Source organism: Lupinus angustifolius, chromosome LG05 (genome assembly GCF_001865875.1).
Source record: "Lupinus angustifolius cultivar Tanjil chromosome LG05, LupAngTanjil_v1.0, whole genome shotgun sequence".
Taxonomy (NCBI): Eukaryota; Viridiplantae; Streptophyta; class Magnoliopsida; order Fabales; family Fabaceae; genus Lupinus; species Lupinus angustifolius.
The window spans coordinates 556,905-574,390 of NC_032013.1; the positions used below are offsets into that span (position 1 = coordinate 556,905).

A 17,486-nucleotide genomic window follows, 5' to 3' on the forward strand; every position below is an offset into this window, starting at 1 on the left:
GTCGTTTCTGCCAGAAAGCTCCAGGGGACCACTGTTGGAGGAGGCATTATGAGTGATTTCCCAGAAATTTGGAGATGGATTCCAAGAATGTTGGAATTAGATTCCAAGGAGCTTGGAGCATGCCCTAGCAGAGCTACCTATCCCAATAAGCTGGAAGTCACCGAACAATAACTTGCTCCCCACAAGAGATAATGATTAATTACGTTTAAAATTTAGATATTATTATAGCGATTTTGTCTATCTTAAAATTATATTTTAATATAATAAAATTAATTCAAACTTCTAACACAACCAAATATCAAACTAAGGAAAAACAGAAAAAAATAAACAAAAAAGTTAGACAACACAAAAAAGAGAGACAACAAGCACTACGACAGAAATATATATAATTGTTTTAAAGTGTCAAAATTACATATTAATTCTAAATAACAATAATTAATAATTAAAGAAATTAAAGAAAAATGTACATTCATTTAAACTTAAACTCATTGATGATTAAAATGTGAGTAAAATATTCAACTATTTTCTTTATGTGTAAGAAATTCATCTTCCGAAAATAATATTTCTATACTATGCATTGACTTTTCCCATATAACTCAATCAAGCGTATAATATATATCCACTTTTCCTGTATTGTTAAAGAGTATTTAATTCAGAGATTATTGGGAGTTTTTCAAACATGAATGAGTAATGATATTAATAATAAAATATTTTAATTGACATCTAAAATTAATTTCTCTCTTCAATAAAGTCCATATGATATAATTTTTACACAAAAATACATGTTATCAATATTAAGTAATTTATAAAACTTTATATGATCTTATGATTATTGCAGTAAAGTTTGACAAAAACAATTTGTGATCTCATAATTATCTATTTCATAGGTGTAAAATCATTATAAAATAATAATCTTATAAGCAATATCAACATCTATACTTATCAGATAACTCGATTTCTTATCCATAACTTTTAGAAGAACCATACAAATTACATAAAGTAAAAAAAATATTTGAAAAAATGTTTAAAAAATAATATAATAAATTTTAAGAAAAAATCAGGGTAGTTGCTTTACTATTTCATCCCTCTCTTATTAATATTTTTTTGAAATAAAATTATATTACAAAACAATCTTCAACATAATCAATAACTATGTTTCTTAAATATTACGTAAGGAGTTTAGTTAGTAACATAAATATGAAAGTCGACTTCATAACACTCTGGTTGAAGGAAAAATAATGTCCCTAATGGAACATATTGATAAAATAAAATAATAATCCAATATGTCTATGGTCCTCTTAAAAGACACTAAGTTAAGAACTCTACTAATTATTTAAGGAGAAAATGAAATAAAATCTTACAAAGGGGAACATTAGAAATGATAAAATGCATGGCAATTAATATGTTGAAGAGTAATTATATCACTTATTCACAGGAAGTAACACATGTCCTTATTTTCTCATGGTTGAAAATATTTTAGGTTAATTTATTTAAGAAAATATACTATTATTTGAAAAAAAATATATACAATTCAATAGTATGAGTACCTAAAGATTAGGAAAAAAATTATGCTACAAATATTTAGCTATATAAAATTTAACCTTCACACATATGCAAATAGTACATTTATTTACTCATATAAATAATAATTATAACGATTATATATAAGGGTGTTTCATACGTAGTGGTTATTACTTATTAGATAGAAGTAAAACAAATAACTTTGATTAATACAACAATGTTATATAACATCTCAATTTTCTCTTTGGGAAAAGAGGGCCCCACAATTTTCCTACTCGTTATTTCCTCTTTCTTTAAAAAAAAAATCAAATTTATAACACAAATAACATTGTTTTAAATGGTAATCAATACTAATAAAGAAATAAAATTTTAACTAATGCTGAAATGAGTGGGTTAATGTCATTTTTGTATTGAAAAATAGTGTGACAATAACTTCAATTCACATTAGAATGGTTAGTGACCTAATTGATCACAATTATAACCATATCCAAAATTTAAAACATATAACTATAAATATAAGATAAAATGAATGAAAAGTTAGTCTAATAATCTATTTTACTAGGTCAAACATCAAATTTTAATTTCTAAAAACGATATTTGTTGAGAGAGGAAGCACACTCTAAGAAATGATTAATTTCTTTATCATAGGTAAGAGGAGAGTCAGATTCCTCTCCAACATTAGGAAGAAAAATGTTGTTTTTTCTTTTAGTTTTATGAGTAAAAATGTGTTTTCACTGTAAACAAATGAATGCAAATGTCACTACATATGATTTTTTCTTTGTTTTTTCATAGCACTTTCCTCTCTAGTACGGGAGAGTATTCTGATTCACGAAAGGATACCATTGATTATATAAATATAAATATAAGACAACACTCCTCATGACCTTATGGCATAATCATAAATGTAATCATATTCAAGAAGAGCCTAATCTAGATAAAGATGAAAACTTTTGGAATATATTAGCATGAATGTAAAAGAAAAAAGAAGTAAAAACTAGGATATACTTGAGAATGCAAGGTCAAAGAAAATTGAGCACACCTTTTTGGTAACCTTTGGTGCTAGAATTATCACTCTATCTTACCTCAATTTCTGCAATGAACAATATTTGGTGTAGTTGAAGTTGTTTGCAAGAAGTAAATGAGTTTATGAGGAAGAGTTAAATGCACTAAGAAGCATTGATAAAAGAGTGGAAATTACTAATCATATATAATGCACTTATTACTTGGAGAAATTAAGTTCACCAATAATGAAAGTGAAATAAATTAATGGAGAAGGTGTAATTAGTCTCAAGGGCTTCTGATTAATGCAAAGAACATTTCCATTTTCATTAAAGTGTGATGCTATAGGCTTTTGGCTTATAGCTACCTTAGAATATAGGTAAATACTTTACAACAATTAAAATCAGCCAACTATGGGTATATGTGGATTATAATATTTGTGTTTTAAATTGTACTTTACGATTATAATTGTGGTTATAATAATATAGTTTTAGTAGTTTTCTTAACTGAAATATATGAGGCCCTGTGCATGTAAAAAAATATGAGCCCTAAATTTATTAAAAACATATAGACAAATTTTCCGTGGGGAACAAAAGAATTGTATCTATAAGTTATCACAATTTATGTATAGAGTTTTAACCATCTTGTCTTAATTATTAAGTTTGTCAAATGAATTTAAAGTAGAACTACATAATGTAATAAAAATTTATAAAAATTAAACATATTAACAAAAATAGAAGATAAAAACAAAAATATTTAATTAAATTTTTTTTTAAAAATAGACTCATTATCATTATGAGCCTTGGACAGGCACATATGTAGTAACTGTTGAGAGCTGATATTAACCATATTTTCTCACAATTATAATAAATGTAATATAACCATGCACAATCGCATATTAAAAAACAGATTATAATTATCTAAAATTATCATTAGACTCTTTCATCTCATATAATAAGTTCATCTTAAAAATATATACATAGTAATATTATAAAATGTGACCAAGCATCATATTATAATAATCTATGATGCTTGATCAAGCAAGTGCTATAATTTGTGGGCTATATATGTTGTGACCACATTGGAGTTTGACTCTTTTGTTTTGACATTACCTTTCATTGTTCATAGATGGGAAATCATGATGCAAAGTGTCACTTTTCTATTCCTCTATATATTTATAATAATAACAATTATTGGAATTAAAGGACCATAAAGATGGAACATTAATTTCAATGGTTCATGCATGTTTTTAGATTTCTAGAAGGTGCATTGTGGAGTTACTGTTTTGATTGATTTGAAATTATGGATAGATATAGAGATGGTAGACAAAATGATTAATAAGTTTGGTTCAAGATTTGCCCATAAAGTACATTATACAAAAATACAAATCAAATTATTTTGGAATTGAGAAGCTAAATATTTCTTTTTTGGTTTCCATATGCATCTTTGCACCGGAGATAATTTTATCTGAGCTAGAAATATCCACAGGTATGTGGGGCTAATTCTCTCAGCGAATATTTTTCTATGCATAAAATTAAAATTCGAGATCTTGCTTAAAGAAAATCAAACATGTACCATTTGAACCAACGCTCGTTAGTAGAAGCTAAGTGTATATGAACCCTGTGATATATTAATACTCTCACATTTCTTTCATAGTGATATTTGGTCTGAAATCTAACCATGTGAATGTTGCAAACAAATATAAATTTGGACCCTCTCTCGATGTATATATGTATTTGTAGAATAGTCGAGTTAAAGTTCTTTATGTTATTGCTAAAATCAGGGATATAAATGTAGAAATGTATAACATGGGATTATTTATACTAGCTTTTTTTGTAGTTATTGTCATATTTGTCATTCATCATTTCTCAATTCAATAAATTTAATGTTATACATTATTACATAAATAAAAGTACATAAATAATAAATCAATAGAATTACCCTTTTAACCATTTTAATTTTTTTTTCCACAAGTAAATAGATTTTAAAGTTAATGATAAAAAATGATAAATCTTTCTATATAAATGTTTATAATATTTTGATGTAGATTAAAACGAGCAAAAAAAAAAACAAACGATAATCAATAGTTAAGCGATGCATGGTTTAAAGAATGAAAGCTACATTTCCCATCTTTTTATTTTACTTATTTAATTTAGTTGTGAGATGCTAATAATTATAAAGATGTTACTTTATTAATTTTTAAAAGTTATTACAAATCTAGTCCATCAAATGACTTTAGAGTTGGTTTAAGAAACAATTTTTTAATTCACATATTATATTCCTATTCCCATCTTTTAGGACACATGCATGTTCTATATATCTGGAAAAAAAATCTTAATTGTTAGATTTTAAAAAATACATATTAATATCAAACAGTTAAGAGTTTGATTCTTGTGAGTGATATTTATTAGAAATGATAATCACAAACTCTAAAATAAATTAATCCTTTAGTCATAAGATCAGAAGATACACTTAGTAATACCAAAAAAATGTTACATATTATAGCTCAGGTATTTGTTTACATCTAGAAAGTATGGTTACTTATTACTTATGGGTGCATATGAACATTTCTAAAACATTTTTTTGATACATTTTATTTATATCATAAGTATTTATATTTCAACTAACGTGATATAAGATTCTCTTTCACCACTCAATCTCATACATACCAATCTCCCAACTAAGGAAATGTTAGGTGGAAAGCATAAAAGTAGTTCATAATTAGGATCAATATTTGCATGCCACCTACACCAACAAAGAGGACTTGGCTTTATTCATGTAGCATGTTGAAGATTCCCTAATGAAATTTTCGTATCAAACACACACTACTTAATGTTTTCTTACTTTCCAAAAAATAGTTCGTTTTATAAAATATTTAGAATAAATACCCATTTTATTCCTTCATATTTTTTGATCTTATTAGTTTAGTTTTTTTAAAAAGAAAAGATCTAAAATGATCCTAAATTTTTTAAATATGTGGGTTAAATTAGCCATTTTTGAGTCAAATTAGTCTCTACCAATTGTTGTAAAACATGCTAAAATGATTAATTTGACTTACATTTGAAATTTTTGGGAACCATTTTTGGTCTTTTCTTTTTTGAAGGACTAAACTGGTAATGTCAAAAAATATGAGCGACCAAAATGAGAAATTTACTCAAATATTTAATTTAATTTCATTTTTTATTTGGTACTATAGTGATATTTTCTGCTATTTAATTGTTATAAAAATAAAAAAGATATTGATTTTTTTTATCTTTGTCTCTTAATTTTACTAAATAGTGTGAAAAGATTATTAAGTAAGAGTGTAACTTTTTCTTGAATAGCAAAAAAATAAATATTGATGATAAATAAGATGGAAAAAAATAATAAGAAATGTTGTTTGGAGTTATGATCGATGATTTCTTTATGTGAGGGCAGCTTCCAAAAAAGAAATAAACATTAAAGATAGAAGGAATTACATATTTTTGATAATTCTTAGTTGTAACGTATGACACTTGGCAATATCAAATTATTTTAATTTTTATTCAACACCTTATTGTTAATTAAACTATTTTTTAAATAAACATTACAGAATCTGGCATGAGACAATTGCCATATAATTCTGAGTTTTTTTTTTAATGATTTAGATAAAATGTCATTATATTTTAAAAATAAAAATATTGTACCCGTTATATATAAAAATTGCTATAAGCCCAAGTATATAATAGATATTATATATAACAAATTATTCTATTGGTAATAATATTATTAAAAATTAGACATGGTTGATACTTAAATGCATTTTTTATTCTGAATAATTTCAAAGTTATATTTCATAATTATCAATAAAATAAAAATCTTATGCATATATTGCACGGGCTAAATTTATATATGCATGAGATATCTCACCCATGGGTTAATTTAATTTTTTTTATCTATTCCAATATTTAACAAATATGTTTTTGCCACTTGAGGATACCTACTCGATATCATAAATTGACTTCAAAACCTCTTAGACATATGTCTCATTTTATTCGAAAAAACTTTGTGTTAAAAAGGTGAAAGATTTGCATATAAAGTGGAAATTAAAATGTGAGATATAACATGAAATGAGTTTGAATCTTTTGATTTCAAAGTTGTTAACTTAAAGAAGATCCTATACATTTGTTTTCTGGTGGGTTTAAGTATTTTTTTATAAGTTTTACCTAATTTTGATTTTAGTATTTAAGTGTTTTTGTTAAGTTTTACCTAATTTTGTTAAGTTTCTTTCTGATTTTAATATCTAATTTTTTTCTTTATATGATTTTTATAATGTTCTAAAAGTGTGGTTGAAGTTTCTATATCCAATTAAATGGTGACGTGACTAACATTATAATTCTCACATGTTCCAAAAATCATTGATGCAGTCAATTATAGTGCTCATCATCACTCAACATAACAACAAATACTATAACAAAAATTTTGTAATATTTAAGTATTGGTTAATACAAAGAGTATAATATTTATACACTATCAGTATAAAGATTTATATACAGTCAGTATATTATTTACCATTCGTTTATATTATTTTTATGAAGATTCAATGATATTAAAAATGAAAGGTAAATAATGGACTGACAATATATAAATTTTTTTCTTTAATAAAAAAGTTCTATGAACTAATACTTCATATGAAAAAAAAAGATAATTAAAATAGAGAAAAGCCTTATGACTCTAAAGATAAAGCCCAAGTTTGCTTTACTAAACAAAAATGCCCATAGTGGCTACTTCATATTGTTGGCCTTTGTGTTTTCAGTCTTTGATGCTCCCAACTCTTGACCCAAGAAATGTAACAAAAAACCCTAATTATAAGTTTATAACTTAACAAACAAATCAACAATATGACAATGATCATAATAAGAGAAAAATCTTATTTGTTATTTCGGTTTTTTAAAAGTTTTGTGTACTAATTTAGTCCATGAAAGGTTAAAAAGTCCAAAGTAGTTCCGAATAGTATAAAATGCGCATCAAATTAGTTATTTTTAATATTTTTATGATATTTGATAGAGACTATTTTAATTGATATTTGAGAACTTGTTTGAATTTACTTTTTCATGCATCAAAATGGTATATACAAAAATTTATAAAAACCAAATTGAATAATAAGTCTAAAAATAATAGAAAATAAATATATCTTGTTATAAGAAGATAAATAATCTCATCCGACCACTAAAATCATGACATGTGTCACACTTAATTATTTTCTACAAAAATATTTCTGAAACTAAACAAAACAATACATGTGTTATACTTTTACTACCTGGAGGATATAAATTACCTCATGATATCAGAATATACTTTTTTCTCATAATAATAATAATAATAATAATAATAATAATAATAATAATAATAATAATAATAATAATAATAATAATAATAATAATAATAATAATAATAATAATAATAATAATAATAATAATAATAATAATAATAATAATAATAATAATAATAATAATAATAATAATAATAATAATAATAATAATAATAAATAATAAATGTAATATATTTGTACACATTTTTGAACTAGTGATCATTTATCCTCCCAAGTCTATAGTGGATATGGAGGCTCCTCCCATGCTCATAAACATCCTTAAAATAGTTATAAAGCTAGTCTACTATTGATATAATATTAAGGAATTATGTCCCATTTTATGTGGGGGAAAAACTGAAAGCGAAAACCCTTTTGTGAGAGTGTTTTGAATCTAAAGTTCTAAACTCCATTGCTTACCACTTTCCAAGCTCATAATATTTATATACTAAATGTGTACTAAAGTTTATAAACTTTTAATTCGTTACCACAATTTTACTAAGTGGATGGTGAATAGCACATCAAAAAATTGGAACAATAGTTATATTATTTATCTAACTATGTACAATTGCATATAAATATAAGAAGATGTTGATCTAGTAATATACCGCACCACTAGATCTATAAGATGACCAAAAGGTTAAATGTTCAATTTCTGGGAGCGACACTTGTTGAAAGGAACAATCACACATCCACACCCCAAAAGAGATTAATTCCTTACCAAAAAGGTAAGCTTTGTTGCATATACATCATATGTCGCATTCCCTAAAAATACTCAAAGGTGAAGCACTAGAAGTTTTGAAGGTGATCTTGATGTTATGAACCATACATTGATGAATAATAGTTGCCCACACTTTCAAAACATATCCAAAAGCAATGTTCCTTCTTAGGTGCCACTCTTCTTTCTTTGTTTCCTTTATTAACTTTTCATTTTCCCACTCTTTCTCCCTTAGATTTTTTTAAAGTCCAACAATTCCTTCTCATCCTCCATTCAACTTTTTCTAAAGCTAAAAGAAAAAAAAAATACGTGGACAAAATATATACCATGCATAAAGCTATAATGTCCAATCTATAGCATTTATTAGGCTCTTAGCTTAGGGGTGAAGGAATTAAATACTAGAAAGAAAGAGCATTGGAAAATTTGTTTGTTCTTTTACTTGTACACTATTTCTTCAAAAGCATCATAGGAGAAGTTGATTTGTTCTTTTAATTTACTTCTATAATATTTCCTTAAAAGTATCATAGTATATTGAATAAGGATATACTGTTCCAAATGATTTCTGAACTATATCCTACACCAATAAAAATATATTATATCAATTAAAAAATTAAATATTAATTATTTTTCTGTTTTTACTTTAATATTATTGGTTCAAAATATTATTTGGGAAAATAAATACTTATCCAGTGGGAAGACCTTTTTTCACACCAACTACTCCCCTATTTTCATTTTATGCACATGACTTATATTTTACCTATATAGAGCTAGTTAGTGACGATTTTAAGACCTGAGAGTAGGGTGTGTAACATATATTAACATTTTAAAAGATAAATATCATATATACTTCTATATATTATATATAAAAACAAAACATGTTTTAACTACCACTATAGACTAATTTTCGATTTTTTATTTTACTCTTAATTTTTTTAATTTCTAAAAAAATAAATCATATAATCATAAGTAATCATCATTAATATAATAATAACCTATCCCACTTTAAATTGGATATTATAGTAAATATAAAAAAATTATAACATAAAATAAGTTCAGTATAAAAAACATTCTAATTCTCTAAAATAAAATCTATATAAAAATATGAAAACATTAATATGAAAATTACCAAAATTTAAATATAACTATTCAAATAAAGTAAACGATCCATATAAAGTAATGTCAGGATTGCTAAACACATATCGCTCAATACAAGTCAATAAGAAGTCATTCATCTATGCATATCCCATTCAATTATGCAACCTATTTTTCATAATCTTCATAGCTAAAAACTATATTTCTATGATTATTGTGACAACATCTCAAGTCATTGCAAACAAAATAAAATATAATAGAAATAAAACATAATAGAAATAATGAAATTACAAATTACAAAGATTCAAAGAGTGAATAGAAACAATGAAACATAATAGAAACAATGAAGCAAATAAAAAATAACAACAATGAAATATCATTTGGAAGCAATGAATAGAAACACTGAAATGAAAATAATGTTAAATATATATCCAAACAATGAATTGAAAATTTAATGAAACATGTAAATACAAAAGGCAAATAACTTTATTAGAATGCATGTAACAAATTGAAACAATTTAAGATAATAAAAAAATGAAATGCATAATAGAAACAATGAAATGAAAAATGCTAAAGGGTTATATAAAAAAACCAATTAGCTAAGAAATAAAATAATATTTGAAGGCAATTCTTGGTCACTGAGTAATATTCTTGTATATAGCTAATATATATATATATATATATATATATATAAGCCTAGTGTATGACATATAAGGTTAAGAATATATATTATGATGGCTGATTCTATACCTTATAATATAAATTATGACTTTGAGATTAAGGATAAAACATTTAGATGAAAGATCATAGTCAAATTGGGAAAATTGTAATGGATTTATATTTAACTATGAATAATAATAATACTTTAAATAGTTGAGGTTATTAGTTATGGATTGTAGCAATGCTATAATCTAAATAGTTTAATTTACTCATAATATATTAATTACTTAATGTAATGTACAACATTAAATATTAATTATTTGCATGGGTAGTAAATCATTAAAGAAGGTTTTTGTTTAAGAAAAAATAGAACAATTTTCACATGACCAATTTTCACGAGTAATATACCATTGGATGATTATTTTGACATTTCAAGGCTAATATTAAATATCATATCATATACCATTGATTATAAAATACATTCAAGGTAGTAATCTACAAATATTTACAAGTTTTTAATTTCTTGATATTTATACCAATGAGTAATTCGTTTAGTTTGTGTATGTAAGGTTAAGTTTCTGCCATATTTTCATATATTCTACAAATATAAACTCCATAATACTAAATCGTACTTCTAGAGTTATAATTATTTTTAAAGTGTACTTCATTATGGGACACGGTGGTTGGAGATGATAGAGGGAGACGAGTGCGATTTTTGTTTATTGTTTTTAAAAGCGATGTTACTAAAATAACATTATTAGTATTCTTATTATTAGAGAATAAAGCTATCATGACACATTTTATATATTTTACACATTTAACACATATGTTGAATTGTTTTTCAATATGTGTTTATTTATTTGTTAGCTAGTTAGTTTACACTATAAATAAAAATTTTCATGCTTTGACCAATTTAATGAGAAATAACCATAATATTCATTTTACACTTTCGCATTATTTTTGTAATACTTATCTCCCCATAGCAAAAATAGTATTAACTAAAAAAGAAGGTTGCATATGTTAGTATGTTAGTAAATCACTATATATATATATATATATATATATATATATATATATATATATATATATATATATATATATATATATATATATATATATATATATATATATATATATATAGTGATTTACTAACATACTAACATATGCAACCTTCTTTTTTAGTTAATACTATTTTTGCTATGGGGAGATAAGTATTACAAAAATAATGCGAAAGTGTAAAATGAATATTATGGTTATTTCTCATTAAATTGGTCAAAGCATGAAAATTTTTATTTATAGTGTAAACTAACTAGCTAACAAATAAATAAACACATATTGAAAAACAATTCAACATATGTGTTAAATGTGTAAAATATATAAAATGTGTCATGATAGCTTTATTCTCTAATAATAAGAATACTAATAATGTTATTTTAGTAACATCGCTTTTAAAAACAATAAACAAAAATCGCACTCGTCTCCCTCTATCATCTCCAACCACCGTGTCCCATAATGAAGTACACTTTAAAAATAATTATAACTCTAGAAGTACGATTTAGTATTATGGAGTTTATATTTGTAGAATATATGAAAATATGGCAGAAACTTAACCTTACATACACAAACTAAACGAATTACTCATTGGTATAAATATCAAGAAATTAAAAACTTGTAAATATTTGTAGATTACTACCTTGAATGTATTTTATAATCAATGGTATATGATATGATATTTAATATTAGCCTTGAAATGTCAAAATAATCATCCAATGGTATATTACTCGTGAAAATTGGTCATGTGAAAATTGTTCTATTTTTTCTTAAACAAAAACCTTCTTTAATGATTTACTACCCATGCAAATAATTAATATTTAATGTTGTACATTACATTAAGTAATTAATATATTATGAGTAAATTAAACTATTTAGATTATAGCATTGCTACAATCCATAACTAATAACCTCAACTATTTAAAGTATTATTATTATTCATAGTTAAATATAAATCCATTACAATTTTCCCAATTTGACTATGATCTTTCATCTAAATGTTTTATCCTTAATCTCAAAGTCATAATTTATATTATAAGGTATAGAATCAGCCATCATAATATATATTCTTAACCTTATATGTCATACACTAGGCTCACATTTTTGTAAGTGATGAATTGTTCCCTTGATTCCATTCATGAGATGCTTAATAAATGATGAGAATAATATATTGTTGAAATTTGAGTAACATGATTATGCCATCTCTCCAAGAAAGAATCTTGAGTTTTGTTATTGTGTAAGAATAAATCAATTTTATTTTTCATTCAACAAGAGGTGTTTCTTAATTATTCCATCCATTTCCTATTATGAATGTAACTATCAATGCTAAAAGGGAAAATTGAAAAATGAATTAGTATTAATAATTATATGAACTCATAAACAGACAAGTAAATAAAAATATTTCTTCTTCAAAGAAACAAATAATATGGAAGAAAGAGAATAATAACTAGATAATATTATGTTTCAAGATGTTAAATAAAGCAAATGAATTATTTTAGTATATTGGAGAATAAAAAATATCTAAGGCAAGAGAGAGATATCCATATGAAAAAGTGAGATAGCTCCTAATATTAGAAATTAAAGAATAAGAAAAGAATATGAATTTTGTTCATTGAATTACAAAAAAATTAAGCAACCTATTACATAGAAAATAAAAGACCTAACTTACTAATTTAATTTACACATGTTTTAATCATGGAAATTATGCAAAAGGTAAATGAATTTAACTAATTACTAACCCAATACAATATTAATCCTAAATATTAAAATATATTTCAACATTCTCTCAAGCTGGAGAGTGGATATTGTCAACTTCCAGCTTGGACGAAAGATGATTGAATGAACAAAGATCCGAAGTCTTTGACTGAAGATCTACATGTCTTTGTATTTGTCTCTTTATCAAGTTTTCAAATATCGTAGGGAGGTCTTTGTTCATCAATTGCAACAAATGCTCATGAAACTCAAGGATTCCATAGAATAGTATCCAAAGAAGACTATTCAATAGAAGAAATTTAAAGAGATAGAAAATTCTTCAAAATATAGTACATGAAACTAGCAAGGTTATGCTAAGAGAATTAATAGAAGAAATAGAAAATTAATTGAAATTGAAAGTAATAATTTTATTCATCAAGAACCAATATAATAGAAAGAAGGTTAAATTACATTATTGTTCAAGAACACCATATTGGTTTCTTGACCAAAGAATGAGAGAAATCTAGAATATTATGAAATTTAAATAGTAGTTGTTCAAGAATAATAATGCTCAATAATATCATATCGATTTCTTAGCCAAAAAATGAGAGAAAACTAGAATATGATGAAATATGAACAATAATTATTCAATAATAACAATGCTCAAGAATACAATCTTGATTTCTTGGCCAAAGAATATGATGAAATATGAACATTTTTTTGCTTAAGAATAACAAGAGAAGAATATGATGAAATATGAGCAATTTTGCTAAAGAATAACCAAAAAATAATATGATGAAATATGAACAATATTTACCTGAAAAATATCGAGTCGGATTGAGAGAAATGGAGAATATGAATATTGTAAAAGAGAATGATAAAGAAAGAAAGTAAAAAGATAAATAAAGATTCTCTGATTTTGGCTTAAAACTTGATTGTTAAAAGTAAGCATCCCTTTGAACAATTGCACTTTCTTCTTCCAACATTTCTTTCCTCGATCTTTTTGAACAACTCTCTCCCTCTACACTATAAAAGGCATCAATACATTATTCTGGTATCATATTAGAAATCAAAAAAGCAAGAAAAGAATGTGAATTTCATTCATTGAATGAATAGAATTGAATGGATTCAATGAAATGAATTACAAAGAAATTAGACAACTTATTATATAAAAAAATACAATACCTAACTACTAACTAACTAATTCTTTTACATATGTTTTAGTCATGAAAATTATGCAAAATAAATAAATTATTTTAAACTAATTACTAACCCGATACAATATTAACATGCAATATTAAAATATATTTCAAACACCTAATAGTTTTTTATCCGAAACTTGTGATGTGAATGCCTAACTTAAACATAAAATCAATCAAACATATTTGTCTTACAACTAAGGAAAAATATGAAAAGGATTTAGGATAAAGAAAAATAATTCATTAATTCAAAAAAGCTAGTGCAATTAATAAAAAAACTCACTTTATCTTTCTCACACATATATGTCTGGTAATATTAGAATTATTGATGAAAATGTTTAAAAAGTTCTATACAATTAGATTATCAAACGGTAAAACAATATATAAATTGAAAGTAATGGCTAAAAGTGTATGTTGGTAGACTCAACATTTCATTAGGATGAGTAGACTTTATTTAATTGATTTTGTTTTGTTTTTCTGTATATTTTCAATTGGGTCAAGATAGACATTCCTTCATAAGGAACCAATGGAAAGTGGGCATAAAATTTATCAAACATTCTTCCACCAAAGAATACAATGTCATGCTCAATATTTTTTATATATAGAGTTCTGATGTAGTATCATGTGCTTTGTGGTGCACTATAATTCAGAAATTTAGTTGGTTGACCTAAACTTTGAGAGATTAAAATGATTAGTTATGAATCTTTCAAGGTTCAATTGACATTTAATCAAGTATGGGTTAAGATCTACATTATTGCTTATATTAATCAAGAATTAGGTGTCTAAATCTCATTACAAATTAAATGAGAGGGAGGTGGAGAAAATGTGTAAGTCTAAGGAGGGAGGGGGTTAGGAATTAAAAGTATGTCTTTGTTTAATTTTACTCTTCTAGGTAAATAAAGGTGGAGAATGTTATTGGAGAGAGATTCTCTTTGGGTGAAAGTGTTAAAGTCTAGATATGGGGATGAGATCTTTTGTAATGGTTGGTTTTGAGATCATGATTTCTTCAAGAGGGGTTCATCATGGTTGAGGGATTTAGGTAAACTTGATAGTAAGGAGCACGTGATTAACACTGGTTGTTGGGGGAGGGTATTAGAAGGAGTGTGGGTTCTGGGCATTCCACTAAATTTTGGTCAGATCTTTGGATGGGGCTGAGGGGATTTACTTAAAAACTCTTTTGTAAGATTGTTTTAGGTGACTTTGGACAAAGATGCCACTATTAGCTCTTTCGGTGAATGGAGAAATGGTGTATGGTTTTGGAATCTTAAATGGAGAAGGAACTTATTTCATTGGGAACAAGAAGAAGTTGTCAAACTTTTAATAGTTATTAAAGCTGCAAGACTTGTTCAAGACACTATGGATGGCTGGAATTGGATGCATGACAAAGGAGGCCTATACTCGGTAAGTAATGCTTACCAGATGCTTCTTGAGGAGAGTGTTCCTTGTGATAAGGATTACTTTAATCTTTTATGGTCGTGTAATATACCATCAAAGATGAGATGTCTAGCATGAAGAATTGCTTTGGAAGGTGTTCGACAAAATTCAACCTTGTTCGCCAAAGAGTCTAAGGAACTCAAGACCCACCATTTTGTGTTCTTTGTGGTATGGTGGATGAATCAACAAATCACTTGTTTTTCTCCAATCCTAAATCCTATTGTGTTTGGCAGAACCTCTGCTCTCGATTTGGTCTTCTCTTAGTTATCCCTAATGATGTCAAGAACAACTTATCTTGACATGCTAATATGTTGATGATGGGCAAAAAGTGCAAGAAACAATAGATATCACTATGGTTCGTTACTATATGGAATATTTGATTGGTTAGGAACAAAATATTATTTAAAAATATTGTGATCCACATAGATGAGGTAATGAATTTAATATTTGTGTGTTCTTGGAACTTTCTCAATGTCTGTTTCCCTAGCTTCAAATTCTCTTTTGTGGAATAATTGTCAAACTCTTCTAATTGTCTTCTTGAGTGTAATATCTAAATAATTTATGGATAGTAGTATTCTCCTAATTTTTTTATTTTTTATCATTAATGAATATTATCGCTCATCAAAATAAATTAAATGAATCACTAAATTAAGAGGCTTAGACATCATGGATCATAATATAAATCAACAATGTTTTTCATATAAAGGTAAAGATATCACTAAATGCTTATGAATTTTAACTATCTATTCTCTTCATCCCATTTTAATTGTACTTTTAATATTTTTAGTTATTTTTTCCTGTTTTAGGAATTAGATGTATATTTACTATTTTTTTTATTTTAGTTCCCCTAATTGCATTAGATAAAGTGTGATAATAGTGAATATGAATTATAATAAATAATTTAATAAAAATATATTATTTTACATTAATAGTCAACCTATTTAATTATTATCTCAATTTGTGTGTTATACTATTGACAAGTAAATTGAGATTAATGAAGTATTTATTATGGGTGAACTCGTATATTTTATATGAATAAATCTTTAAACTTTTTAGACACTGTTTTTCATTTATTATCAAGTAATATCCATTACTAGACATTGTTTAAGTTTTACTAAAGAAATAATGATGCATGTAATGCTTTAAGTGTTTGCCACTATATATGTTCCCCGGCTAGGTTATGTGACTGCATCATATTAAGAGGATAATAGTAGCTAACACTACCAAGACAATAATATATATAACCCTAAGTCCCTCTCTTCCAAAATACTATATACTTTAATTAGAGAAAAAAATATATGCAACAACAATATAAAAGTTTTATACCTTGTTATTATATTATTTACTACTCATTTTCAATTATAATTAATTTTGGACAAAATTAATATAAATTAATGAATGATATATCCACTATATATAAATTTTTATATTATTAGTACATAGATATTACACTATTTTAATTTTAGGATTGTAACACCTTAGTTCTGACATGTGATATTCCAGACCCATGAATATACCGAGCGTGTCACCAGTAACACCTCAGTCCTGACATGCGACCTCCCCGGCCCATGAATACACTGAGCGTGTCACCCACCAGCTTAAATACCCATTGCTGTATTTTATCCCTACAAAGGGGAGCCTCCCGCAACTCGAACTCATGACCTCAGGAACAAATAGTCATTATGACTATTTGTCCCCGAGGTCATGGGTTCAAGTCGCAGGAGGCTCCCCTTTGTGGAGAATAAAATACTACAGAGATATTTAAGCTTGGGGGTGACACACTCAATATATGTAT

At 25.7% G+C, this 17,486-nt stretch overlaps 1 long non-coding RNA gene across 1 annotated transcript; it reads right to left on the bottom strand.

Moving 5' to 3' along the window:
* Positions 1,890-17,360, bottom strand: LOC109347174. Its single transcript, XR_002107569.1, has 3 exons — positions 17,221-17,360; positions 15,475-15,480; positions 1,890-1,900 (listed from the first exon to the last, which is right to left on the bottom strand). It is a non-coding gene; the product is annotated as an uncharacterized LOC109347174 (long non-coding RNA).